The 25,838-nt window shown below is 42.1% G+C and overlaps 1 protein-coding gene across 3 annotated transcripts in view; it reads right to left on the bottom strand.

Moving 5' to 3' along the window:
• STARD13 (StAR related lipid transfer domain containing 13) overlaps nucleotides 1–24,774 on the bottom strand; it is a 297,743-nt gene extending 272,969 nt beyond the window's left edge. The window contains exons 1-2 of one of the 3 annotated variants that reach the window (XM_061457525.1): nucleotides 24,599–24,774; nucleotides 23,101–23,283 (exon numbers count right to left, since the gene is read on the bottom strand). The gene's annotated coding sequence lies outside the window, so the exon portion shown is untranslated. Of the gene's footprint in view, nucleotides 1–23,100; nucleotides 23,284–24,145; nucleotides 24,162–24,598 lie in introns of those variants that run through there. The other 2 variants (XM_061457527.1, XM_061457524.1) reach the window with 2 other exon arrangements.
• Between the last annotated feature and the right edge of the window lie 1,064 nt (nucleotides 24,775–25,838).

The raw sequence follows: 25,838 nt of genomic DNA, 5'->3' as shown, positions 1-25,838 counted from the left end.
GGTCTGTGCATTAAATACATGGTGTAAATAGTTATGGCTGAGGGGAAGCCCATGGATTAATTACAATTTGCTCTAAGTGCTGTGTAGCTGGAGGGAGACACCTGAGCATGTATAAGATGCCGCAGGGAAGGAGGAGATCAAGAGTCCCTGACTGAGAGGCTTGGGGCAGGCAATAAAGTAGGAGCAGCTATGGAAGCTGCTGGATTACCATCCTGCCCAGAGCCAGGGCATGGAGACTGCTTAAAGCCACCAGAGCCTGTCCTACAAAACTAATGGCAGGGGAGAGAAGGGGACCAGAGCTGGAGCACCAGGACCCCCACATCCTAGCCCCCAACCATGATAGGGAAGCGCAGAAGGCTCTGCTGCCCGTCAGTTTGGCCAGCTATGAGAGGCTGGACTGTGATCTGTCCCACATGGTGGTCACAGTGCTGCAGGTCTGTGCCTCCACAGTTAGCGTAAAACAGTTACAGAGGACACTGAGACACAACAAATACATCCCATAAATAATCAAAAGTATAATTTGCCCTGAAAGCAAAATAAATATTCTGTTTAAGGATGCCAGGTTGTTAGGTGATTGCAACAAGCACAGTGACAGTTACTGTGATGTACTGTGTTTTTGTAAATAGTCTCTTACTAATAGCTGTGTGACAACTCATAAATGACATTTCTCATATACAACACCTGATAACATCAGCTTCACTACACTAGTACGACCATTTCTCTGAGTCTTTCAGATACTGAAGAATGATGTCTGCCTAAAAAGCAAAGCATTTTTTGTGCTGTATGTCAGAAGACTTTGCGCTTTGTTTCCCACAGAAAATAGGATTGTCCTTTCTGTGTCACAGGATAGATAGTCCTAATCCCGAAATGTTACATAAAAATAAGGGTAGGAAAACAGATTGCAGTTTGCCCATTTATCCCATGTAAATGGGTCTAACCAAACAAAACAATTTTCAAGAAGCAATATTGAAAATATGTCAGGGAGTGGGTCAGGAAGTTCAAAAACACATTATTCAAAGGCCTTACTTACAGGAAAGTAAGAGGTGGACTTCAGGATTAGACAGCACATTTGCAAAAACTGTGGAGCTCTGTGAATGCATTCTTAAAATCCTTCAGTATATATTCAGTATATATTCTGCTAGGGATGCCTATAGAATATGTGTCAAATCTAATATTCTGTGTAACAATCATGCCCCCTTTATAAAAGACCGTGGCCGTGGGTCACCTACCCTTTTTTAGTTTTTATCTGACACATACAAACTCAAACTCCTTGAATTACTGCTTCTTTTTACTTTCTATTCTACTTTCTGTGGTTTTTATTCTGTCTCCTTCCTTTATATTATAGGTGGGATGAAGAAATACAGTGTAAGTTAATATCAGGAGACTATATCCTTCCATAACACACACTGAAATGTTGTTCTTTTACCTGTGGTTTCTTGCACTTGGCAACCAACTACCAACATGACTTTTAAAATCTGAAGGGAAAAAATTCAGGTAATGAAACAAAGTCCAATTAGCGGGACTAATGTCAAAGGGTTAATGGCTTTGCAGAGGATTAAAATGTACACAGTACCAGAACTGGCTTTCTATACATGTTTTAGACAAAGTCAGAGAGAACTGCTGAAACCTCCCATGAGTGGCAGCCATCGATAGTTGTTTGTCTTGCAGCACTACCACAGATGACAGACAGACTCTACAAATCTCTTGTGAGAAATGGACCTTGTCTGAAGGAGCTTGCGATTTAAACATGCAAAACAAGAGGCTGGATGAAAAACAGACTTAGAAAACTCAGTCAGGCAGCACGTACGTGATAAAGCCAGCAATTGCATAGATCCAGATCCCGTTCCTGTCTGGTTTCATTGAAGGACTCCAAGTCTTAGATTATTCTCACAACAGTACAAACGGAGAAGTGGCAAATCAAGGCAGCCAAAGTTGTTATTACTTATATCTAAAAGGCGCTAAAATCCAATTGAAGATATTTGTGTTTGTTCAAGATTTAAATGAGTTTTAAACAGGCCTTGAATAGGCTCTGCAAGGCTACCTAGTAAGTCAGTGGCAAGTTCAGAAGCACAGTTTAGAAAGGCCAGACTTGGCTGTAGCCCACACTACTGGTGAATCGGTCTCACTGCCACCTTAGAATCATAGAATCATAAAATAGTTAGGGTTGGAAAGGACCTTAAGATCATCAAGTTCCAACCCCCCTGCCATGGGCAGGGCACTGTTCCCTTGACCTTAAAAGCAAGATTTGAAAGGAGAGCACAACAATTACATGCTACATTGATATAAAGTTTTCTCTTCTGATTTTCTAAAACTGCACTTTCATTTTTGTTTGTTAAAAGACTTAATGCTTAAATCATCCATTTTAACAGGCAAGAAAATGTGTTCTGTTAAGAGATTCCTACACTGTATGCATGGCCTGTTTAAATAACCTTTTTCCCATCTTCTCTGTAATCAAAGGGTTTGAATTCTAATGCAAAATATTCATGCTAGAACCTGATTATATCCCAGAGCAACAATTCGGAGTGGCATCAGTCCATCGCATCTGACAGTGTTTGCCAAAAACATGTCAGGACTCCCCTGTAGTTCAAATCACTCCATAAATTCTACACTTACACAACATTGGTGACTTCATACTCAAAGCATGCCTTAATGATCAAGCAAGTGGAAACGTTCAGTAAATACATCGAATATTTGACATTGTTATCAGTGGGTGTTCCCTGGGTCTCTTGTGAAACAATCCCAAGATTAATGCAAGGAGGCCAAGAAGTGTCAGCCAAGTAAAACCCTTAAAAATTACTTAAGAAATTTTAATAGACAATAGTATTTTCTGTGCTAAAATACAGCAAAATATTTCTTACAGAAGTATTGGGAAAAAAACCCAAACCTCTGCCTCCCTCTCCCCCCAAAAAGGTGGTTTTTGAACAGGGAGTTATTTGCATTGCTTTGACTGATTTTCCTTTACGTCCTTGCTACTAACATTATGAAGCTGGGGGAAGTATACTAGCCTCAAGAGGAGTTCCGAGAAATGAAGCATTTTAAAGTCTACAAAACCTTTGATAAAGTCCATTATAATAATTATGATCAATAATTTTTAATAACTATTTCAACCTCTCTAAATCTGGCCTTAGAAATACTCCCAATGAAAAGAACATTGATTCTGAAAAGCAGAGTGCAGTGCCCCCTCTATAGTGCACACAGGACTTGGCTACTTCTACCAAGTTCCACATCAGCAGAAGGCATTGACATGCTTTAGCAACAGAAGAGAGGTAGAAAGGAATAAAATCAGGAGGAAAATACTTTTTTATTATTATTTCTATTTCTCTGTTCTTCACTTTAGAAACTATGTTGAATTTATGTATACATGGGTGCCTTCCCACACTGAGCATCAAGTAGCATCTTACATCAGACCTATGGGGCAGCCCTTTACTCTCCACTGGCAGTGGCATCTATCCACATGGCTTTAATGGCCTGAGCAGCACATAAATGTTTAACAACTTTGTGTCACAAATGCCATGCTTAGCATTACCTTTCTTTTGTGGTCTTGCAAGGAATTAAACCCCAACCATATAAATATTGTACACTCCTGATTATGTACCTGATTAACCTGCTGAAGTGAATGGGACATCTCAAACGTTCTAAGTACATGTACAAAGGATATACAGGGCAAGGGCTGAGTATGGAAACTTCATGTTAATATAGCTTATATCAATGCAGAGACATAAAAAAAAAAAGAAAAAAGAAAGTACCATAGCTAAACCTATCAACAGCAAGAAGTGTGAAACTTATTTCCTGACCTGCTGGCCGGTTACCTTTGTATTGAAAAAGCACTGCCTGGTTACCTTTGTACTGAAATGATTCCCATTTTACATTCATAAACTAAAGAACATAAATGGAACACCACAAATGACAGATTTGAGATGGGCTGAGCTAAAAGGAACTTATGCCTAGGATTATAGGTACCTGTGTGACCCTGCAAATTGCTATAATCCTGTTCAGGGTGGTGGATAAAAATGATGGATTACAGTCACATGTTTGTATGCTACATTACTAAGTAATGAGCTGCTCTGTACTACATGTTTTGCCTCCAGGAACATCTACTTATGTCATTCTTTTTAGTTGTCTTTTTGCAACAGAACATCATTGCCTGATAACCAACATCTTCAGTTTCAGAGGTGTAGATTTGTGCCCCATCTTCAGTCTCAATTACTGTGTGTAAAATGAAATATTTACCAAAAAATGGTCTAAGTTTCTACAGTAAAAAAAATCAGGCATGAACATTCATTAGCAGAAGTTTCCCACTTTCCCTCCTTACCTCTGAACTCAAAACCTCACAGGGTCAATGGGCATATTCACAAGTAAACGTGTGAGAGGAAAATCAGTGCAATACCCCTCCCAACAGCATCTGTGTTCTCAGCTCTGTCATACTGACTTGCATGGCCTTAAACTAATCTGATGGCTTGTCTTTCAACAGTGTCAAAATGCCTAAAGAAATAAAAAAGAAATTCATTTAAAAGAATGTACCAAGCACCTAAACAAATTAAGATTGTCCCATTTTCTTGCACACTTCAGGAATTAACTTGCAAAGCCTGGTGGTGAGGGAAAGCTTTAAAGACTTCCTCAGGAAAATTGCTGAGCCTGGACCGAGAAATGAATGGGCTGACATTTGTTCCTGACCTGGATCCCCTGGCACTGAAGAGGTATCATGAGCATCCTGCTGCAGTTCTCGGGCCTAATGTAATTTCTTTATTCTTCATCAAAGATAAAACTTATTTTCATTTTAATCACAGTTTTTTTCAACTCTAGGTGTGGATAGCACCTTGCTCGAATAAGTAATACCAGCCGTTACGAGACAGGTAATGGCTCAATAGTGATTTTTAATGTGGGTAAAAAGCTGTATTACAATAAACAGAAAATATGTTTATCCTGTTACAGATAATGCCAAGGATAAAATCCTCTGCGACTCCTCCATGTGCACACAAACCAGACTCTTAACAGTTCAGCTGCAGGCCCCATTTTACCAGTTTATCCAATTCATCTTTAGTGAGTAATTTCATCTTGTCTTGTTTCTAATCTAATTTCATCCATTATCCAAAATGGATAATTTCCAGGGATACGGTACAGGGGCAGGAACGTCTGGAAAGAATACAAACTGTGCAAATCTACTTTCTGATATATGCAGCCCACGACTCTTCTGCCCACACTTCTGTCATATGAGTAGGTCTGCATGTGCAGAAAATAGGAAAATGAGAGGCACAAGCCACTATGTGAATATCCAATGTCTATGCATCCCACATGGCAAAAATGAGTGTATAGCCTGCCACTGGGGATGACATGCTAAGACCACTACCTATAGCATGAACCCATTATTCACCTGCACTCCCTGCCTGTCCATACGTCTCTTTCTTGCCTCATGTTAGCTGGAAGCTTATTCAGACAGCTGTTACCTGTTTGTTGTATATCTGTACAGCAGCCACAGAGGAGTCCTGGTTCATAAAGGGTATCCTATGCCAAAAGGCAGCACAAATTAAAATGTCTCTGTGTAAAAAGGACACATACTAAGTCATTGTCTTCATGAGGTAAAGCAGCCTAGCAGGATTAAACTGCCCACTTCTGGAGGGGCAGAGGCCTCCTGTCTTCAGCACTCTCCCCATTTTTGTCTCTACAAAGCCAACTGGGGACTAAAGGCTGTCTCAGCAGTTTCTCAGTAAATGCCCTCCATCACAGCATCTCAAAATTCAACCCAGTATTTCAGCTGGGTAGTGACTTCATTTGGAAGTGAACCTGAAGGAGCAAAAGGTAAGGTAGCTCCTTGACTCCCAGTAAAGAAATGCACAATGAAAAAGCAAGGAGCCCTCTTTTCCAAAGGCATAAATCATCCTTTTAAACATACAGCCCCAAGGGAACTGCATATGCCATCCATGAAAACAGATTGTTTATGGAATTGGATGTTTGTTTAATTCATTGGCGGTCATGTGCCTAGCTCATCATAAATCTCAATATGTAAATCACTGAACTACACAGATTTCAGCACATTCAGAGTTCACACCGATTTCCATTCAGAAGATGTTAGAGCATTCCCAGTTTAGTCATTAGGAATGTTTTAAAGGGTATTTACAGAGAAAAATGTGTCTCCTGCTCCCAGTCCTCCACTACTGGTCTCAAACCCTGCAAGCTGAAGGTGGATTTAGGGCCCAGGGCTGCACTCCAGGTGCCAGTGTGGACCTTTCTCCCCTCTTCCCACCCTGGGCAGGCAGAGCTCTAAGCCATGCTCATGCACTGCTTGTGGCTTAAGCCCACATTACGGTTTGGGTCCCACAGAAGACTTCTTTGGGCATTTAGGACCCTCTGTGCCAATATCTGAATACAAAGGGGCTCTCGTGGCCTGTGGCACCAAGGGCATTGAGCAAATTCACATCTCTATGCTGCAAGGAGGATCACATGGTAACAGAAAAATTTAAGGTATTACCATCTCAGCTAACATATGATCTGAACTAGTCTTTATGAGTTTTCAGCTCAAGTCCAGCCCATCAGCTCATGTCAGGTACAGAAGCAGACAGCACAGTGCATTTTTAACATAGAGTTTATCATGCCAGTTTTGGTGTTTTAAGGCTGTCAAAGAGACAGGATGCTGCTGAGCTCATCCATCTCACAGAAGGCATATGATGAAGCATAAAAACACACCACTGACACAAAAGCAGACTGAAGTTAATTTAAAAACAAAGCTAAACATCTGCTCCAAGAACCAGCTCTCTAATGCATAGATGGGAGCACTAAAATTTGAAACATTATAGAGTGTTTAACCAGTACTACACCAGCTGTTAGATGTTTTTGGCAATTGTGCAGATACTATCTGGCAAGTTCTCATGAGCAGCTGACAAGAATGAAGAGTGACAGATACAAGAAATAGAAAATGCCAACCATATGGCATGAATATTATGCTAATGTTTCAAGTGTCAAGCAGTAATCACTCGTGTTTGAGTGCAAAAAATTTATATGGATTTTCATGATTACACAATGTTATACACAATTACATTTACATCTCCATATTGTTACAACTGTAATTTTGCCATTTAACAGTAATAGACACTGCACTAAATCTGTCCGCTTAGGAGCAATGTTGTTATCTTTATGACTTTCATAACACATTTCCATCTCACAGGTGTAATATTTATTCCTACGAACAGTGCCACTGCAGTCAATGAACACACTTCTGGTCCAGTCTGCAAGACGTCACTGGCTGATGCGGTAGTATTAGTTTGGTAAATGCCAACATCCCACGAGAAGTAAAACAGCCAAGCTGCTTATGAGCATGTCTCCACAAAAAACAACGATGCTGATTTGATTCCCAAACCTCTTTATGCTGCTAGTGGGGTTCCATTTACCATGTATTTTCAAAGGAGAGAGAGGCCAGTCCCTGCCCTGATGGGAGGGAGGCCTCATGGCAGACTGGGTGTCTGAGCTCAGCTCTGCCAGGTTTTCCAAAGGGACCTGCTGCTAAACTGTTTTACAGACCATGTGCCACATCAAAACTAGATTTTCTCCCTGCAAAGTGGAAGTAACAAATCCTAGTAGGCTTTGCAATAAAATTGCATTTCCTACTAGCTCTGTGTCTCACACTTGAAGAAGCTTAGATCATCCTCACATCTCAGATGACAAAAGGAAAACCAAACCAAAGTGCTGGGATTGTCAATAATAGTCAATAGATTGTCAATACAGACAGGGCATAAAAATGTCTGTTTGGTGAGAGCAGACTTGATTGATGATTCATTTTGGGCTGAGGCTGCTTGCCCATCAGTGCATAGAGCAGTATGTAACATGTGACATCTGTGCTGAGGCACAGGGCAGTGGTTGGACTGTGAAGGAGGCCAGTGCCACCCCTTGTATCCATTTTACAGAAGGAATAAAAATAAAAGACATAAATAAAAAAAGAAGGATGAGGATGAATCAAACAGCATCAAAGGTCCTACTAGGGATGAGGAACTGGGCATTTGTGGACCCCTCTGTCCAGGAGAATGGGCTTGATGCAGAGATTACTTACTGTGATGTTACTTGCATCCATGTAAAAGAATTAAGTGGTAAACAAATCTCATTTTAAAGACATTTGTGGGGAAAGACTCCTTGTGGTGTTATACGGTGACAGTATCATGAAGATATAATCAGAGTAGGCCAAATTGTGTTATGAAGAGTCAGACAGACACACACAGCAGCTGGTGAAGCATGCCTGGGAAAGATGCAGGTGTGGCTGGAAAGTCTGGATGCTCCCTGTCTCTGAGAGGAAAAGAGGAATTCCTGTGTCTTGCGAACACTCCTGGACATATTTGTGATTCAGCTCTTCGCTGTGCTCTTGAACCATGCTGGAGATTAACTGAGTAGATGGAAAATGTCTGCCTGGCCCCAGCAGCCACAGTTGCAGTGTTAATATTAAGCTGATAGAGGATATATTGGCTTTAACTGGAGTAAGCACTTTCTGTAATGAAAGTACCAAAAGATAGCTCAGATGTTGCAAGACAGACTGAGTATCTGCCTGGAGATAAAAGCCGTCCATTCTCTGGTGAGCTCCTCATTACAGAAGCTCACTGGAGGGCAGGTTTCCCCCCATGTGGCACTGACAGTGGCCTTGCCAACATGATAATGTTTCAGTTGCTCTTAGATGCAGTTCACACTTTCCAGGTTCTTTGGGAACAGCATCTGCTTCTAGCAGGTCTTAAGAGACCTATTAGCCAGCATCAGAGAGTCTTCTGCAAGCCCTCACAGCCCACCAGGGCCACTCAATTTACTAGCTATATGTCACCCTAATATAATTTCAGCATGTCTGCTTACTCCTGACTGCTGTACTGGTACTTCTATCAGCAGAGCAGCCCTCTCAGTATTTTTATTGCCCTGTTTTATTCTAAAGGGTAAACCAAGTATTTTCATAGGCTAAATCTGGCTTTTTTCTCTTTGAAAATCTTCAGGCCAAGTCTGCATCTCATTTTTCTTTCCTGTATAGAGTTTTGCACTTCAGGAGAGTCAGCTCACAACATTTTCAAAACAATATTCAATGTATAATTCATATTAACATAGGACTGATGCTAGTCCACACCCCCAGCTTTCAGGTTAAGCTTTCAAAACTGCATTTTTATGTGTAGAGAACAGCTCTGGTCGTAATGCCAAGCGCAATAACAATTACAAAAGGAGGAAAAACAGTGCTCTCCTATTATCCCCTAAGTACTGCAAAGGCAAAGCAAGGATAGTGTTTAGGCATAGCCAGAAGCAAGTTCTAAGCCCCGTAAGTGGAGGTAAGATGCAGCTGTCCCATAGTATGCCTCTGTGCTTTCAATTTAGTACATCGTCGGTCTTGCTGTTGCCCCAAAGATACCTTAGATCCATATATAAGATAGTGATCATTTTAAGTTACCTGTTTTATTTTGCTCTGAGAAGGAATGAAGCCATCCGCTCTCAGTTTGGAGGTGACAACCAACACCTCTGCTGGTAGCTGTCAGCTGAGCAGTGAAAAAAAAATGGAAAGACAGTAATTCCGGGAGCGCAGCAGAAACAATGATCTGAACGGGCAGCCGTGCACCTGCAGCACCCATGCAGAGGAGGCAGAAATGTGCCTCCTGGCACACTGTGCCTGATTTCAGGCCACAGGCAGAGGAATAGTGAAGCAGGAACATGCCATTCCTCGTACAGCCCTTGGCAAGGAGGACGTGGAAGAGCAGCAGATGGTGGAGCCCAGCGCAGACATGGGCAGGCAAGAGACAGGGGACGGGAGCACTGCTACTCTGTGCCCTGGTACTTATCCTTGGGTTGCCCTGGGGAGTGCATTTCGCATCTCCGGGTTTCTGTTCTTCCTCCTACCTTTTGTTTGTGATCTTTTCAGAGCAGGACCATCTCCTAATACATGTTTATACAGTGACTAGCACAGTGAGGCCCTGATCTTGCTGAGGCCTCTAGGCATGACTGTAATACAAACTATAAATCATCATCATAAAACAGGACTGCACAGATCCATAACTTCTGTCATAATTCACAGCTGAAATGTCAGCAGCTCACAGGCACTTGGCAAGGTCAGGGATACCGTGAAGGGCCAGAAGTGTATCCACACAGAAAAGAAGAGATACTGAATGGCTTTGAAATGTTTTTAATATCTGTCAGTGTTATACCTGTGTAAGTTCACAGCTGATTTTCTTTACTGATGTAACCTCCTGACAGCAGTGATGTGGCTGGGAAAAGGACTGAGCCATACAGCAGAAGGTGACAGCAGCCAGGAGGGTGCAGCCTGCTGGAGAATGTACACATATGGGTGGCAGGTTCTTCCCATCCACGGCTTTTGTGCCTCAGTCCCCCAGACCACCCTGAGTACACCAAGCAGGCAACCAAGCTTCACGAACAGCATTTCTTTGTCATTTATGGAAGTCTATGGATTCTTATTTGTATCTCTTCTCTTTCCCCCACTCTGTCTCATTGAAGAAAGCTACGTATCTCAAGCAGGGGATTTCAGCAGCTCTGGAGACTGTCCCTCCTGCCTGTGAGTCAGCTCAGATGTACATAAGGCATTGCTGGCCAGGGAACTGCTTTCCCAGCAGGCATTCCCAGGAAGCCTCCGGGCACATGGCTGAATTCCCTGATGGACCCAGCGTTGCTCAAATTGGCACCATTCAACAACATGTTTAGCAAATGCTGTCAGCACACTCTAGAGTTACGCATTTTTTAAGTGTCCCTATCGCATAGAGACAAGGCGTCTGGGAGACCAGAAGCATAACAGGAAAAGGTTTGTTGCAGCAATGTAAGGAGCTGAGGGTACAAAATCCAGCAGTTAAGTCCATTCCAAGCAAGTCAAGTAAGCACACAAGTATCTTTAAATCATTATATCTGGCAAGAAGCCACGCTGTGTTTTCAGCCAAAGTGTGATGCTCTGAGAAAATGTAGCTTCAGTGAGCTGAATATCTGATGAGAAGGAAGCACTAGGGAAGGTTCAAGCTATATTTAATGGGAAAATAGTTTCTTTCTTGAAGAACTGACAGATTTATGCTATTTCTCCCTGTAGCTTCGCATCTTCCAGGTACCAATGACCAGTTTCCTCCTTACTCCTGAGATTAGATGTTTCAAAATATTTTTAAATGTTTCAAAATAAATTTAGTCTTTAAAGTCTTCCCTGCTGTAGGCCACTGAAGGCTAGCCTGCCTGTCACGTCGATTTGATGGCTTATACAACAGGGAATACCATCTTATTCAGTTACGATCGTATTGTCAGGAGATTCTTCAGCAACTCCTATTTGCCAGATAACATCATTTGTTAAACAGCCAATTATAATAAAAAGGATTTTTTTTTTTAGAATTCATCTAAAAATTTTACTTTTGGCATTGAGAACTCTAAATGAGAGCAGGTTATTTATTATTCAATGATATTGGCAAAATCATGTAGTCTACTGAAGGAAAAAAATCACTCCCAGATTCACATCCTGGTGTGAATCAGCAGCAATTACCAGAATAACTCCTCTCACTCTATCTTTATGGAGTACATCTCCATAATTAGGATGAGAATTGGGCAAACAGCTTCAGCAGAGCTGACAGGGTAAATCAGATGAACACAGAATTAAAGCAATGGAGCAGGAAGGAGAAAAGTGGGAAGGGCTGAGAAGTGACATCAAATAAAGGAGATGTCAAAGAGATGTGCTCGAACCTGAGCTTTAGGATAAACGAAATAGACAGCAGCACAAGAGGCAGTTTTGCCTGGAGAGCTACCCAGTAGTAAAGTGTTTTAAAAAGAATATGAATTCAGAGAATATGCCTTAGTCAGTATGGTAATGCCTGCATTAGGCACTGAGAAAGGTCAGCACAGAAAAGGATCCAGATGAATAAAAGGAGAAAACATGTTCAAGCAACTGGAAGGCTGGATAGAAAGCATAAGTTTTGAGAACGTGAAGGACCAGAATTTGTAATGCTGGACATTACCTGAAGGCAAAAGGCACATCAGTCTTCCTAAAGAAAGTAATTAAAATAATTTGGGCTGTCCTTCAGTCTGATGTAAGTGGGCTACTGACAGGCTCAACATCAGAAGCAATGTCAGTAAAATGATGCTTGTACATTTTTGTCCTTCATTTCACTGCTCCTGTGACAATGCAATGGCCCACAGAACATCACCAAAAGGGTGCCCTTTCTACAAAGCATCACCAAAAGGGTCCTCTCACTCGGCTGACTATGCTTATATCTTGTTCTATAAGGCCAAATCTTGATAATGTTAGGCCAGGATCCCATCCTCATTGCAATATTCAGACACCTTCTGAACTACCACATGTAAATCCATAAAAACAAAAGCTCTTTGCATCCTGGTTTCAGAAGATCAGCTTGTCATCCTCCCTCATCCTCCCCACAGATACAGACTTGTGGTCCTCCCTGTATGGTCCCCCCCTTGGAGCTCACCTTCTCTATCAAATCTTACAGCTTACAAGACTAACTGTTCCTCAGTTTGCCCAGCTAAGAGCAGCAGATACAGCTTCCAGTCTATCATCTGCCTTTCTTGCTTTTCTTCCCCTCATATTTAAAGTTAACCTAGTAAACTTTGAACACAGGTATTAATATAGCTAAAACCTTTAAGTATAGTTTTAATCTTTAACGTAGCTAACATAGTAAATTCTTCAAAATCTCTCTCCTTGAAACCTAGTTATGTTTGGTATCCTGCAGCTCATGCTAATCTGACAGTGGTTAGGTGAATGTGGTCTTTGTTTCTACTTCTTCTTTCTACTTTGTTCTTCGTCTACCTGTTGTTTTTGTTGCCATCTCATCTCCCCAGCCATCAGTGCAGGTAAGTTTGAAGCAAAGTGAGACTGTGAAGCCAACTGACTGTCAGTGCAATCACTGTACCGTGAAAAAAAGTCCTCCTATCATAGAAAGTCTTCATTATGGGCAGGGCTAGGAACTATTTGCTCTCATTACCATTGGCTCCAGGAAGGCTAGGAGACATCTGTTGAATCTGTGTAATAGCCCTGACATCCATTTGCCCTTTGTCTTCCCAGCTGTAGAGACACACCCTGATTTTCTATTAACAATGTAAAAATAAAACCACTTCCAGGCAGCTGTAGAGCCTTTCCCAACCAGCCCTAAGCCAGATCTCTTGTCCCTAGAGCCATAATGCTTGGGAAACCCACCAAGAGCTCTTAGTTTGCAATCTGCAAAAAGCAGCATTTTCCCTTGCACTCCGTGCCTTTCAGCTAGCTTGACATGGGATCAGCAAAGGGGGTAGATGATACAGGCTGAACTCATGTCAAAGGAATGCAATGGAGAGAATGGCAGGGGTAGACAAACAAAACAGACACTGGGTTATTCCATTCCTCAGCTGCATAATTCAATATTTTAAATGCAGAATAGCTTTAGTTTCCCTCCTTGTTCTGAATCCCAGTTTTTCTTTACTGCACTGGCCTAGAAGGCTTGGCCTCTTCAGAATACTTTTCCTGGCTGCCTTGGCTTTACAAGGTGTTGACAACTGACTCAACCCTAGAGCTGTTAGCCAAAGAACACAGCAAAGGCTGGCCTCCTTGACAAACTTGGCCAGAAACACCTTGCGTGCAGAAAAGAAGAGACGTGGGAGTTAATTATGGGTACAGCTCTACCAGGACAATCAGGCACATGCTCATTAACATTTATGCATGTTTTCTAAGCCCTACCAAACTTCTGGAGTCTTTCCCATTGCTGTTCTGCCCCCACATTGTCTCCTGGAGAAAAGACATGGCACTGGCCAGAGCATGTAGAATAATAATCCCCCAGGTCACAGACACATTGCCGGGGCTGCCTCCCTGGGGAGAAAGGGTGAGTCAGTCACTCCCATTTACATCAGAGCTGCATCCCCACTGGTCTTATTTCCATCATTTTCTCGGCAGCTGGGAGGTTTATCATCAGATAAGATTGCTGTCCAGATCATGCCCAGGTGCTATGGCTCTTGAAGCACACTACCAGGAGTTCCCCATCCCTGGTCCCACTGAGACTGGGGCAGAGTCCCCATCAGCTGCCGCACACACAAGGACATGACCTTAAAATGACACCTTTTTAATCTGGAGCAACACAGGTTGCTGACAAAGACTCTGAGGTAATCTAAATCTTAGATGAGGATGAAAACCTTGTGAAGCTAACTTCAAAGAAAGATTCAGTTGAGCTGTATCTTTACTCTGGGGATTGATTAAAAGAAGAAGAGTTTCAGTGACTAATTTCTACAGGGTCTGAAATATAGCAGGTTATTAAATACACAACCCAACAGCTGCAAAATCTGACAGAGACATTGTTCTCCCTAAGCATTTGGTAATAGAGTATTTCAGATGATTAAATAGCTAATAAAGTCAAAGTCTTTGCTAAGTAGATGGATACCAGCAATATTGCAAAGGTAATTATGGATTTCTATCAAAAAATTCTTGACTCAAAATATTTATTCTCAGGCTGAAGCTAATATGTAGGACTTGCTTGAAAGAGAAAATATTTTAGCCACTAGTAAAAGGTTTCAAATTTATTCTACTGTAATGGCTTTCAATTACAACCAGTTTCAAGGTGTGTACTTTTAGACTGAATATTCCTTTTTTCAAGGTAAATTCTCACCAGCTGTCACATGAAAAGATTTCTTCCATTAATCATGATCTTATATGTTTTTTTTGGCAGCCCAAACAATCTTTAAGTTGTTTATTTCCTTTTCTCCTTTGCAGGCATTAGACAGCTGTGATATCTGTACCTCTCTAAAGTTACAAGTGGTAAGAATGGGTCAGAGGAACAGAAAACAGTGTTAAGGATACTTGCAAAAAAATCCCTACAAAAGAGTCCTCTATGCACAAAATTGTTCATTTGCCTCTATTTCTATTTCAGCCTTTTTTTCCACTGCTCTTTTAGAACCTTTATTACTTCCCTATGAGGGCCATTAGAAAACCATATATATTTTTTTATGTCTTGCAGACACAGCTATGCTAGCTAATACACAGACTGCAGCAAAGAAGTTCTTTACGTCAGTAAATTATCCCATTATCGCAGAGGAGCATGCAGAAGAGCTTGTATTTACACTGAAGCTAGTTTATCTCTACCTATAATTACTTTTTGCCTGGTTTATATAAATGTAGTAGATGCTCATTTCCATTTATTTGAGGCAACATTAATGCTTACATCTGCTTTGCATTTCTTGATGTCATCTTCTATGTCTGCTTCACCAACCCCACCCCCTACTCAACACACTTTTTCCTCTGTGAAGCCCTGTCTTGAGAACTCATTCCTATTGTAAAACCAGTGAGAAATTAGAGGGCAATGGCTCAACTGCAGAGCAACAAAGGGTATTTTGAATACATACAAAGAAAACATGTTATTGCATTCTCTCCTACCATTTGGGTAGCTCTGCATTTCTCAGACAAAGCATTTCCAAGAAACAGAGAGTTTGTGCATATATGTGTACAGTACCCAGGCTGGAGGAGGAGCACTGAGGACCAGCACCCTCCCGCTGCAGATGTGGCTGCCTCTCCCACCTGTGGCTCCAGCATCACCGTCCACAGGATGCCCATGCTCACCCCACATATAAAACACAGCGTCAAAATGGCTGTGACTACAGCTGTGTGGGCAGCTTAACCTGCTCTGCTGCTGTTAAGAAATGCCCTCACAGATTTCATGTCCACGTGTAGTAAAACACATGTAAAAAATGGGTGCCAAGCCCTCAGCTCCAACCCTCCACAGTCAAGGTTGCTGGTGTACTCTCTCATGCTGAGGAGTTGTAAAAAGAGCCACATCCAAACCATGAGAAGGACTGTCCCTTAGTTATCCCTTATTCATAGGAAGATCAGTCTCACAAGCTAACTGAAAATAAGAGATTTCAGCAACACACACGTGGGATGCCTGCACAGTCAGAGGGGGTTGTAGCACTGTGAGTGCAAGCATGGAATGCATTACAAATGACTGAAATCTGTGGAGCTCACAGCACACCTGTGCAAGTACCTGAATGTGCAGGATCCAGCAGGTTTTGGAGGCTACTACAATACATATTAAATTACTTATTCTTCTGCATATAAATATGGTTGCCAGGTAGCTTGAGAGGTATTTCCAAGCCAGAAATTTGTGTCAAAATCTCAGCTTATATAACAGAGTTCAAGGAACCCTGTATTCTTTTTTTTTATGATGATGATTACTATTATTTTTTATTTATTTATTAGACGTATTTATTTATTTTTATTACCTGCCACTGAAAGAGATCCTGTCTGCTAAATGTCTGCTTAGGTTTTCAAGGCACTTACACTTCGTGCTGTGGCTGTGTCTAGGATTTCAGCTTGTTCCCATTTCTAGTGAACTTTGAGCATAATAAAGAGTATTTTAACATCTATTTATTCCACTGACCATCATCTAGCTACATCTTTTATTTCTACTGTCAGTGACAGTTAGAAAATGGTGACAAAAATTACTATTGTGGTTGTAACTGCACTGTTATTTACAAACAGGTAGATGTAGAAAAAATGCAATTTAAATTTCACTGTGAGCAATATTCAGGCCTAGAGCTCCCTAATGCACAATTCATAGCTCTTAAATTGTAGTCATTAGTCTTATACTGCAATACTTTTTGTCATGATAAAGGGAAATTACTTTTCTGTCATTTACTCCTGCAGGATTAGTTGATTTACATTTGCAAAGGGTGTGGAGAAGCATCTCAATTCCATGAAGATGTTTCTCAGAAGCATTTAGCAATTTAAGGTTTGGGGGAAAAGTAAATGGAAGTCAATGTCAAAATGTGAAAAGGGAGAGTGCATACATCATAGGGTTTTCATATCTCAGTCAAGAGCAGCAATGAAGAGTAGATATATCACTTACAGACTGCCAACTTCAATACTGTGCATGCAAATTATCTATATAAAACATCCTACCTTTTGTCATCCCCTGCTAGCTAACATCTGTATGTTTAATCCAAGTTGGGATGGTATTATCAAGCATCAAAATGTTATTTTTACTTACTTGCTTGGAAATTCTGAGTGAGTTTTAGCACTCCTGTCTCAGATGCCCACCTGAGGCATCAGAGCTCCTGATCCTAGCAGTGTAATTTAAGGTGTTGAAGTTTAGTGCCCAAGTTCCTTGGAGGGGCAATGAAGTAACTGAGTGCAGTGGTGCCCAAGGGACAATGTAGCACTCTTCCACCATGCCCAAGAAGCTGCTTCAGGAAGGTGTCCTGGCACATCCACTGGGATCCCTCTCACTAATTCAGGGGTAACAGGGGAGGGAGCAGCAGCTATGCCTCCTGCAGCCTGCACAATGCTCTCAGGGGTGAGGGCACTTGCTGTGGACATAGCAGGACATGGTGCTGTCACTCCAGGGATTCGCACTCACATAGTCTTGTTAGTAAAACTTCCTCTTCCCTCTTGGGATATAGTGAAAAGGCCTTTGGAAAACACAGCATCCAAGTGCGGCCTCAGATTTAGCACTGAGAGTGGGCAGGGTAACTTACCTCTGCCCTGCAGCCAGGCAGGGTTGCTTGAATCACCTCAAAGTTAAGGTCACAGGTATTTTTTTTGCCAGTGGAGCAGAACACATGGAGTACATACTATGTAGGTGTACTGCCATGGATAGGCACAGATGGCACTGCAGAGCTTAACCTCCTAAGTATTACTGCAATTAAAATGATGAAATACCAACAGCTCAGGCAACCTCAACATTGATGCTTGTGTTCAGGCATGTCGGACTGTGCTGATACTGATATCCCCATCCTATACTGGCATCACAGCTCTCATGGTGTTTTGCAATGTTTTAAATTTTAGCCCCTGCCAAATTCCAGCAAATATAGTCACAGTCGTCCTTCCCAATACTGCTCTCTTGATACAGAGTACCCTTATCTTTCTTCCCCAGCCTCAGCTGTGTGATTACTGTCGCTGTGCTTCAGTGCAGAATGTTTCAAAGGCAGAAATTACACAGAAGAGAATCCTCTGAAGGGTTTATGAAGTGTGTGAGTGCACCCTGATTATATATTATTTCTGTTCCCATTGGGTCTAGTGGATTTGCAACACTGCTCAACCCAAAACTGGACTCTGCTCCAGCCACCCATTAAAAACTTCACAAAGTGCTTACAAATCATGAATGTTTATGTTGCCTTTAGTTATTTTCCCTTTCAGTTGCCTGGATTTTTTTTTGAGATGCATTTTCTTGGTTATCATCAAGGCTAGCATCCTGCCTTGCACAGAGGGTGAATCTGTATTTGTCTCCAAGAGTTAGAATGAGGTGGGCCTAAATTCTGCTGGTTAATAAAGATAGGTATGAAGACATGAAGGTTAGTGGGAAGATATAAAGGTGTAAAGATAGGTATCAAGGAATAAAAATATGTAATGGAATTCCTGAAGTTTCAGCTTGAGGTGATGACAGACAATATTCAAATTATTATCAGACTTTTTCTTTGGCTGAACTCTGAAATATTACAGTCAGTACCATTGGTTTGCTCACAATTTAGGTATTTAACTGTCCCATATTTAAAATATACTTAATTTCTCCATCTGTGTCACCACAATAATATGCCAGTGAAAGGGCTGTTAGCATTTTATTCATAAAGGGTCAGGACATAACTTAAACCATACCACTTGCTGGCTCTATATGATATGTAAATTGTTGAAAAAGATAGTGGTTTTTGTGAGGGGCAGATATGCCATTCACAGTGCAGTTAATTCCAGGACATAAAGTAATGGCACTGAAATGGCTGGGATTTATATGCTGGAAAAATCTAGTTGTGGTTGTAAAGGTTTTGGGTTCAACTGCATTTGGGATCCCTCTACTTTTTCTGGCTACAGCTGGAGAGCTTGTGGTCTGGGTTGCTCACCCATGCACCTCCCTCCTGCCCTGCACATTGCCCTTAAAAGTGTGTGAACCTACATGATGCACCTACCTTTGACACATGGATACACCTTTTTTTCTGAGAGCCACAACCAGATATTTAATTAAGGTAATTTAATTTGTCTTCAAAACAATGTATTATCCATTAAGGTAGCTTAATTTGTCTTCAAAACAGAGCATTACTCATTCTCCCTAAGGCACAAAACACATAGCACAAAGGGTAAAAAACAACATCAGAGGTACATGACTCTTATTCATACCCTCATCTTTCCCCTTGCCACCTTTTGTGCTTTCTCATTTTCAGCTTCAAGAAGCATTTGTGTAGTATTAGCAAGAGTGTTTTTTCAGTGCTTTCCTTTGCCCTGTAACTCCCTTCCTTTCACACACTGCTTCTGGACAGCTTCTCTCAGGTGACTCAAAGGCCATAATTTCACACAGATTTTATGAGATTATATTGTGATACTTCTCAGGCCTGAAAAAACAGCGATATTAGCAGTGTTGCAGCCAAGGTGTTTTCTCTCAGGTTCACAAACCTCCTTGGATTTGCAGACTCTTTTGTATGTGCTAAGCCATTTCCTCTCCTCTTCTGCTTATTCCCTTTCATAATCCTTATTGACAACAAGTATTGACAACAAATATCCTCATCTCACAAACTGAGAGATGGAAGAAGAGAGTTAATTTAAAAAATAAAATATCAGACATATTTTTCTAGTTCCCTAGTGGAACTACTTGTTCCAAAATAACAGCCTGTGACACGTTCTTGTCATCAGCACCAGATGCAACAGAATGCTAATAGTTATAAAAGGTAAGATTTTATAAAACTTTAAAGTTTTGATAAAATACTATAAATACCTCTAAAAGTTTTGTAGTTAGGCTGCATACATCATACAAACTCACTGTGTTAGAAGTAAGCCTTCTGCCCATTCAAACAGCACACTACGTTGTTTTGGACTAACAGAATGCTGTTGTTGAGAACATGTCCACACAGAACAAAAATATATAAGTAATGACAGAAAGTACTTCAAAAGAAACTATTTCAGCTGCAGTTCAGCTGAGCCCTAGCTTCATCTAATCCCCACTTCAGTGGTAGATATGAGCCCACTTCATTCTAGGAACTTGTGAAGCACCAAAGAGCAGGCACCCCCTTGCCTGTTGGCTTTGCTGGTGTTTTTTTTTTTCTTGGTCTTGCTAAATGTTTAGAGACTTGAGTGTTCTTGGAAATCCACACACCAGGTGGCACTTGTAATGAACTCCTTAAAATCTGAAGAGTCCATGGTTTTGCTTCCCATTCAGACTAATCAAGAAACCAGCCTCACACCAGACCCTACGTGGAGTCCTCCCCTTATGATCCTTTTGTAGTTTTGGCATTTCCAACTAGCAGGGATGAACTGCCATTAGTAAAAATATCACAGAATTCAGTTCTTTAGCTGCAACAAGAGAAGTGTAAACCAGCCATTTATAGCAGCAATAGCAGTATGAGCTGGCTCTCCCATCTGAAACTTGGCCAACTTTGGGATAAATTTCAGGAGGTAGGACAGAGTCTGCAGACAACCACACTAAACCTCTCCTCTCTTTAGGGTGGCAGCTCTGGACTATCCTAGCACACAGAACAGGGAAATGAAATTGGCCATAAGGAAGCCACACCTACAGTACAAAATAATCCCATTAGTCTCTCCACGACGAAGACCTGGGAATTACTTTGCTGGGTAGGTGGCCGTGGGAACAGTGTGGTTATCATCACAAAACAGATGCGGAAACAGAGCTTTCTCCAGGAATGGGGAAGCAGCTTCCAGGAGGTCCTGGAATAACACAGAGAGCAACACTTTCACAGCAAGAAGCCAAGCTTCCTAAAACATCACCAGTAAAGAACAGAATAAACCTAAAAGCACAGAAAACATAAAATCTTTCTGAACAGGGAGAAAGACAGTAGACTGAGGTTTATGTCAAAGGGTTAGACAAGGCATTACAGCAAGTAGTTGGAGTTAGCACCTTTCTGCAAAACCATCCATAGTTTGAAAAGCTATAACTGAAATTGGTGGAAAAGAATTGAGATTGTGCTGTTTTTTCTTTTGGAAGAAGATGCAAGTGAAAGCAGAACTGGAAGCTGGCAGGGCCCTCTGCTAGCAACAGGCACAACTGCAGTAGCTCTTTGTTTACCTCCTTGCCCAGCCTGGCAGGGATGCCAGCTGCATGTATGGAGCCACATTCCACCTCCAGTCACACTGGAACAAATCCAGGGTCATGCCACTGACTTCAATGAAGCTGTTCTTTATTCATGCTGAGAATCTGGCCCATTCTATCTAGGTAGCAATATCTAATAGAGAGAAAACTGCCAAATTAGGGGAGCAAGAAGAACCAAACTATGTCACATGAAAAGGAAACATTTTACATTATAAGGATTATAGAGGCCCTTTAGTTGAAAGACTTTATCAGCATTTAAAGGGCAGGCCACGGAAAAGCATTTCTGTAAGTACTTTTATTTTTTTTTTTAACCTTCCTTTTCTATTTTAGCAAATGGAAAGAAAATGGATTGGTTTTAACATTACTAAAATAAAAATACTGCAATTTGTTCAAGAGAGAACACTAATTCATTATTCATGTGTTGGCAGTTTGGGTTAAGACATCTTCCATTTAGGCTTTCCTCCACATCAATTAAGAAGGCCTCTCTGCCTGAAATGTGTTGAGTTTCACAATTTTCTCCGTGGGAGCATTTTTCTGTCAGTGCCAAATTCAGCTTGGGAAAAAACACTGTTTTGCTCTGCTAGACAAATCCAGGATGTCCCTGCTGTACTGATCAACAGAAGACAGAAGAAAGGAATGATGGTAAAAGAAATTTAGCATCGCTGTATTATTTCCAATAAGCTCAGATTCACTAAGGCCACAGCTTGATAATACTGTAAATCTGACTTTAGATACCCCAGTGCTGTAACAACAATTCTGCAACTGATGTAAGAGTAGCAAGATGGTACAGATTTACTCAAGCAGTTCATTTGTTAAAGAAATATTGACATTTAATTTGAACCAGGCAATGGACTCAATTGCCTCATTGCCAGTTGTACAGAGTTCGCATACGTCCCATGGTGTGTGCTTGACTAATTCAGCAGACACGCACTTTTATGCCCATACCTCATCTGATTGTTGTTTGTGTTGCTGTGTGATCTGGAGATGCCCAGATGGAGAACAAGTGGTGGTGGATCCAGCAGGGATGGGATTTCTGCCATATCTGTTTAGCAATAACATGCCACTGATTTTTCTTTTCATATCACCTTTGGATTTCACCTGGGTCCACCACAATATAAAAGTATAAGCTGATGCAATGCACTTGCCAAGGCACAGAAACATGAAGTTGTTTGCTTTCTAAGGAAAATATATGTTAAATTGGGAATGGCGCTTGGGTTTTGGATGCATCTCAGGTTTATAACATCTGAGTGAATCAAGAAAAGTTCCAACGGGTATCTCTTCTCACTCAAGGTATATAAAAAAACATCCTAGGATGACAGGGGTCATCCTAGACTATACTGGACGATTTCCATAGGGAAGAGAAAATATCACAAGTCTGGAGTCCCAAACTGCCTGCTCAGCTTTAGACTACCGACCTGGATATCAGCCCCTGGATTCTCCCACAGAAAACCATTTCATTATTCCTACTCAAACACATGCAGTAAAGAGCAGATTAATGTTTCAACTACAAGAATGATCCCCCTGTGCACTAGTAAGTGCTATGTATCTGTTAAAATCTGTATCATAGTGGACAATATTCTGTTAAACTAATTTCATCCAATCATCATTAATTGGCCAGCTTGCTCACACCTGGTACCAACAGATTTTCTATCCAGGGAGCACAGTGCCACATAATGGTAACAGCAGGTTTTAACCTAATCCTTCTCCCTATAAAAGCAAACATCAAAGGATGCCTGTGACAGACACACAGACCAGCCTGACATTCGCTGATAACTCCCAGGAGATTCTCCCTCAGCACTACCAGTCCTGCTCAAACACATTTTCTAGTGGAAAAGATAATTTGAAACCATTTTCAGCTAGACTAATTGCATTCACTGAAAAGAGCATCCTCCTCCTCCTCAGCGCGCATTTGTTAGTCCAGTTGCAAATACAGCTAAATAGAAGTTTTCCAAAGCAATAATTATTTCATCTTTGGAGAATTCGCAACAGCTTGCTTGGTAATGAAAAGTTATCATGCAGATATATATGTACTTCACGCAAAGTTGCACACACAGACACACACATAAAAAAGTAAAAAAAAAAAAAAAAGGTAGGTGTTTAAAACCGATGTTTAAATTCCACTCACAGTTTTGAAGTCTAAGCATAAAACTTCTTACTCTGCAGCTGTAGCTCCAAGCTGTCTGGAAAGATAATGCAGTCCATCAGATATCCTGGTTTTGTTTTCTTGCATAAAAATATCATCTGTCACAGGCACAGGAGCTGACTTCAAGGACCAGCCTCTTCTGTGGAGCACACCAATCGGGAGACCCTGGGAGCACATGTGGAAAGCCGCTGCCGTCATGGGCAGCAGATGCTCTGTGGGACACCAGTGCCAGGCGAACGCTGGTGTCAGTGAAACAGCTCTGGGGGGTGCCCCAGCCTGCCCCAAGCCCGGCTGCGGGAGGTGCACAGGGGGCAGGGGGGGAACACGACCTTGGCCGTGGGAGCAACTGCAGAGCCTTTAGCAGACTGTCTCGGTCCACTGCTTCTGCAAAACCAGCCATAAGAACAACAGAATCTGAAGCCAGGAACTGTGCCTTGCTTCTTTTGGCTTTATTTTATACTGTTTTAATAAAAATAATCTCGTTTACCACTGTATCAAATGCTTCTTCACTTTTTCTCCTAGTTGCTATTCTAACCCTCTTACGGGTTTTGATTCCAAACCCCATCCCTGCAACATCATGCCTGTGGAAAAGTCCTGATCATTGCCAGCCCCTCATAACTGGGGGCTGGCTGTGCTCTGGACCCAATACAGGTCAGCTTCTCCTGGTTTTTCCTCCCTTTCCCCAAAAGCTGGCACTCTCCCATTGCTGCATGGCTTTCTGCCTGCAGGCTCACTGCTCCTCTGCCTCCACCACACCTGCCTGGCTCTGCTGTGCAAGCTCCCTGCATGCAGCTTTGCGACATGCCTGTCAGTCAGAGAGGCCACTTTCTCCTTGCCTCTGTTTAACCTGATGACGTTTAAATTCAAATAGCTTAGAAACTGTATTTAGAGACATAACCCAACCGCTTACCAGCTCACTGTGTGCTCAGGACCTTGCACAGAACCAAGAGCAAAAAAAAAGTGTGTATATTAAGACAGGTTGAAAGTGCAGCAGTAACACAGTGCAGAGTCAAAAATCAGACCATACCTCAGTGAGCATGATGAACTAACATCTGTAGATTTTTTTCACTCCTGTAAGCACACATACAAGTCACAACATGCTGGGAAGGGAAACCAGTAAACACACCAGTGCAAAACCCATGCCTTTTCCTGCTTCAGTATGAGACCTAAAGGCCTTCCCATTTTGCACCTCTCATAATCTGTGCTACCTTTATTAATTCAGAGTATTAGCTTTATTTGACCAAATAGACTCACTTTTGCAGACAGAGTGGATGTTAAAAGTGGACTGGCTGCAATAAAAGCTAACAGCTCTAGCCTGTGAATAACTTGCTGGTTTAATTAAATTACTTTTGCTTCTAAATTCTAGCTTAGTAGCTTAGTAGTTCACTAAAGGCTCATTTTACAATGCTTTTCCTGTGGAGGCTATAGTCGGGATGGTTAAAACTTTGACAAAGCTCCTATTTCCATCCCCAGAACCCACCGGTTTCTCAGAGGAGAAATTCTTGCAGAAAGACACTGAGACAGGACAGGCTTCAGTCAGTGAAATACGTTCCCGCCGGTTTCAGGGTGGAATTTCCCATTTCCAGTGGCTGAGGCCAGCAAGCCCCAAGCAGGAAATAACTCTCCGTTAGTAAGAGCCAAGAGCGCAGTGGAAGTGATTTCTTTCATAGGCCGCGGGCGCGGCGGGGAGGAGCGAGAGGGACCGTCTTTGGGGCGTGTAAGGTCCTTTTCACATCTGCAACAAGGAGCGAACTTGTTTCCAGTTCCCAGCCGGGAACATTCTGTTCGGAGGTTTCCGAGCTGGGAGTGGCCAGGGCAAGGCTGGCCGGAGGTTTTCCTGCCTGATCCCGAGCCTGCACCCAGGGCCAGGCTGGGGGTTGGAGCTGGGTCAGCCTACCTGGGTCTCCCTGGAGCAGCACCCTGCAGCACAGCAGGACAAACCTTGATCCCTTTTTTGCTGCTGAAGGAGATGCATGATCCAACAGCACTTTGAAAGGTGAGGTGAAGGAAAAAATGTTAAGCCTTGTGAAATGGGTGTTTCTGTTGAATCTGGTACCTTGCCAGGGTGATGGAAGGGAACCTGCAGAAACCTCCCTTGAATGGCCAGGACAGAGACCTGCTCACAGTGGGCCCTGTTGCCACTCCAGCCTCACTGGCTTTCCACCAGCTTCATGCTTCCTTTTTAGATCCCACGCAAGGTCAGACCGCCAAAAGAGACAATTCTGCCCCATCCAGCCTCATCCCCACCTGGCAGTGACAAGAGTGCCAATGCAAATCTGCATTGGCACACCTGAGACCTGCCTACCCCTTCCTGGCTGGGTGCAGAAGGGGTGGCACAGCTGGCCCCCGTGAGCATCGGGCCTGATAACTCAGCCTGCCAGCCCGAGTTAAGCACGCAGCCAGGCCTGCTCTTGAAAGCTAAGCATATATGCATTAATGGATGAGATGTAACAAGTCACCTTACCACAGCAGTTCAAGATGAACAGTCCTGTCATCTCTCAGCCCATCTACTTAACCAGCACAGTGTGGCTCCCCACAGGACATGCATACCATCTGTTAATTCCCAGGTCTATTGCATCTGTCTGACGCACGTATGTATATATATAATTTATTTTTTTTTTCCCCACTCCTTTTAGTCCTGATTATGCCTATGTCACACTAAATTCCGGTCCTCGGTATTTACAGCCTGCAAATATTTTGCCTGTGAGCCTCTGCTTTGT

The sequence above is a fragment of the Pezoporus flaviventris genome, unplaced genomic scaffold (assembly GCF_033815535.1).
Source record: "Pezoporus flaviventris isolate CSIRO_AGI_PZ_B2104156 unplaced genomic scaffold, CSIRO_AGI_Pfla_v1 ptg000025l, whole genome shotgun sequence".
NCBI lineage: Eukaryota > Metazoa > Chordata > Aves > Psittaciformes > Psittacidae > Pezoporus > Pezoporus flaviventris.
The sequence above is the reverse complement of the archived record's forward strand: the minus strand, read 5'-3'. Positions and strand labels throughout refer to the sequence as shown.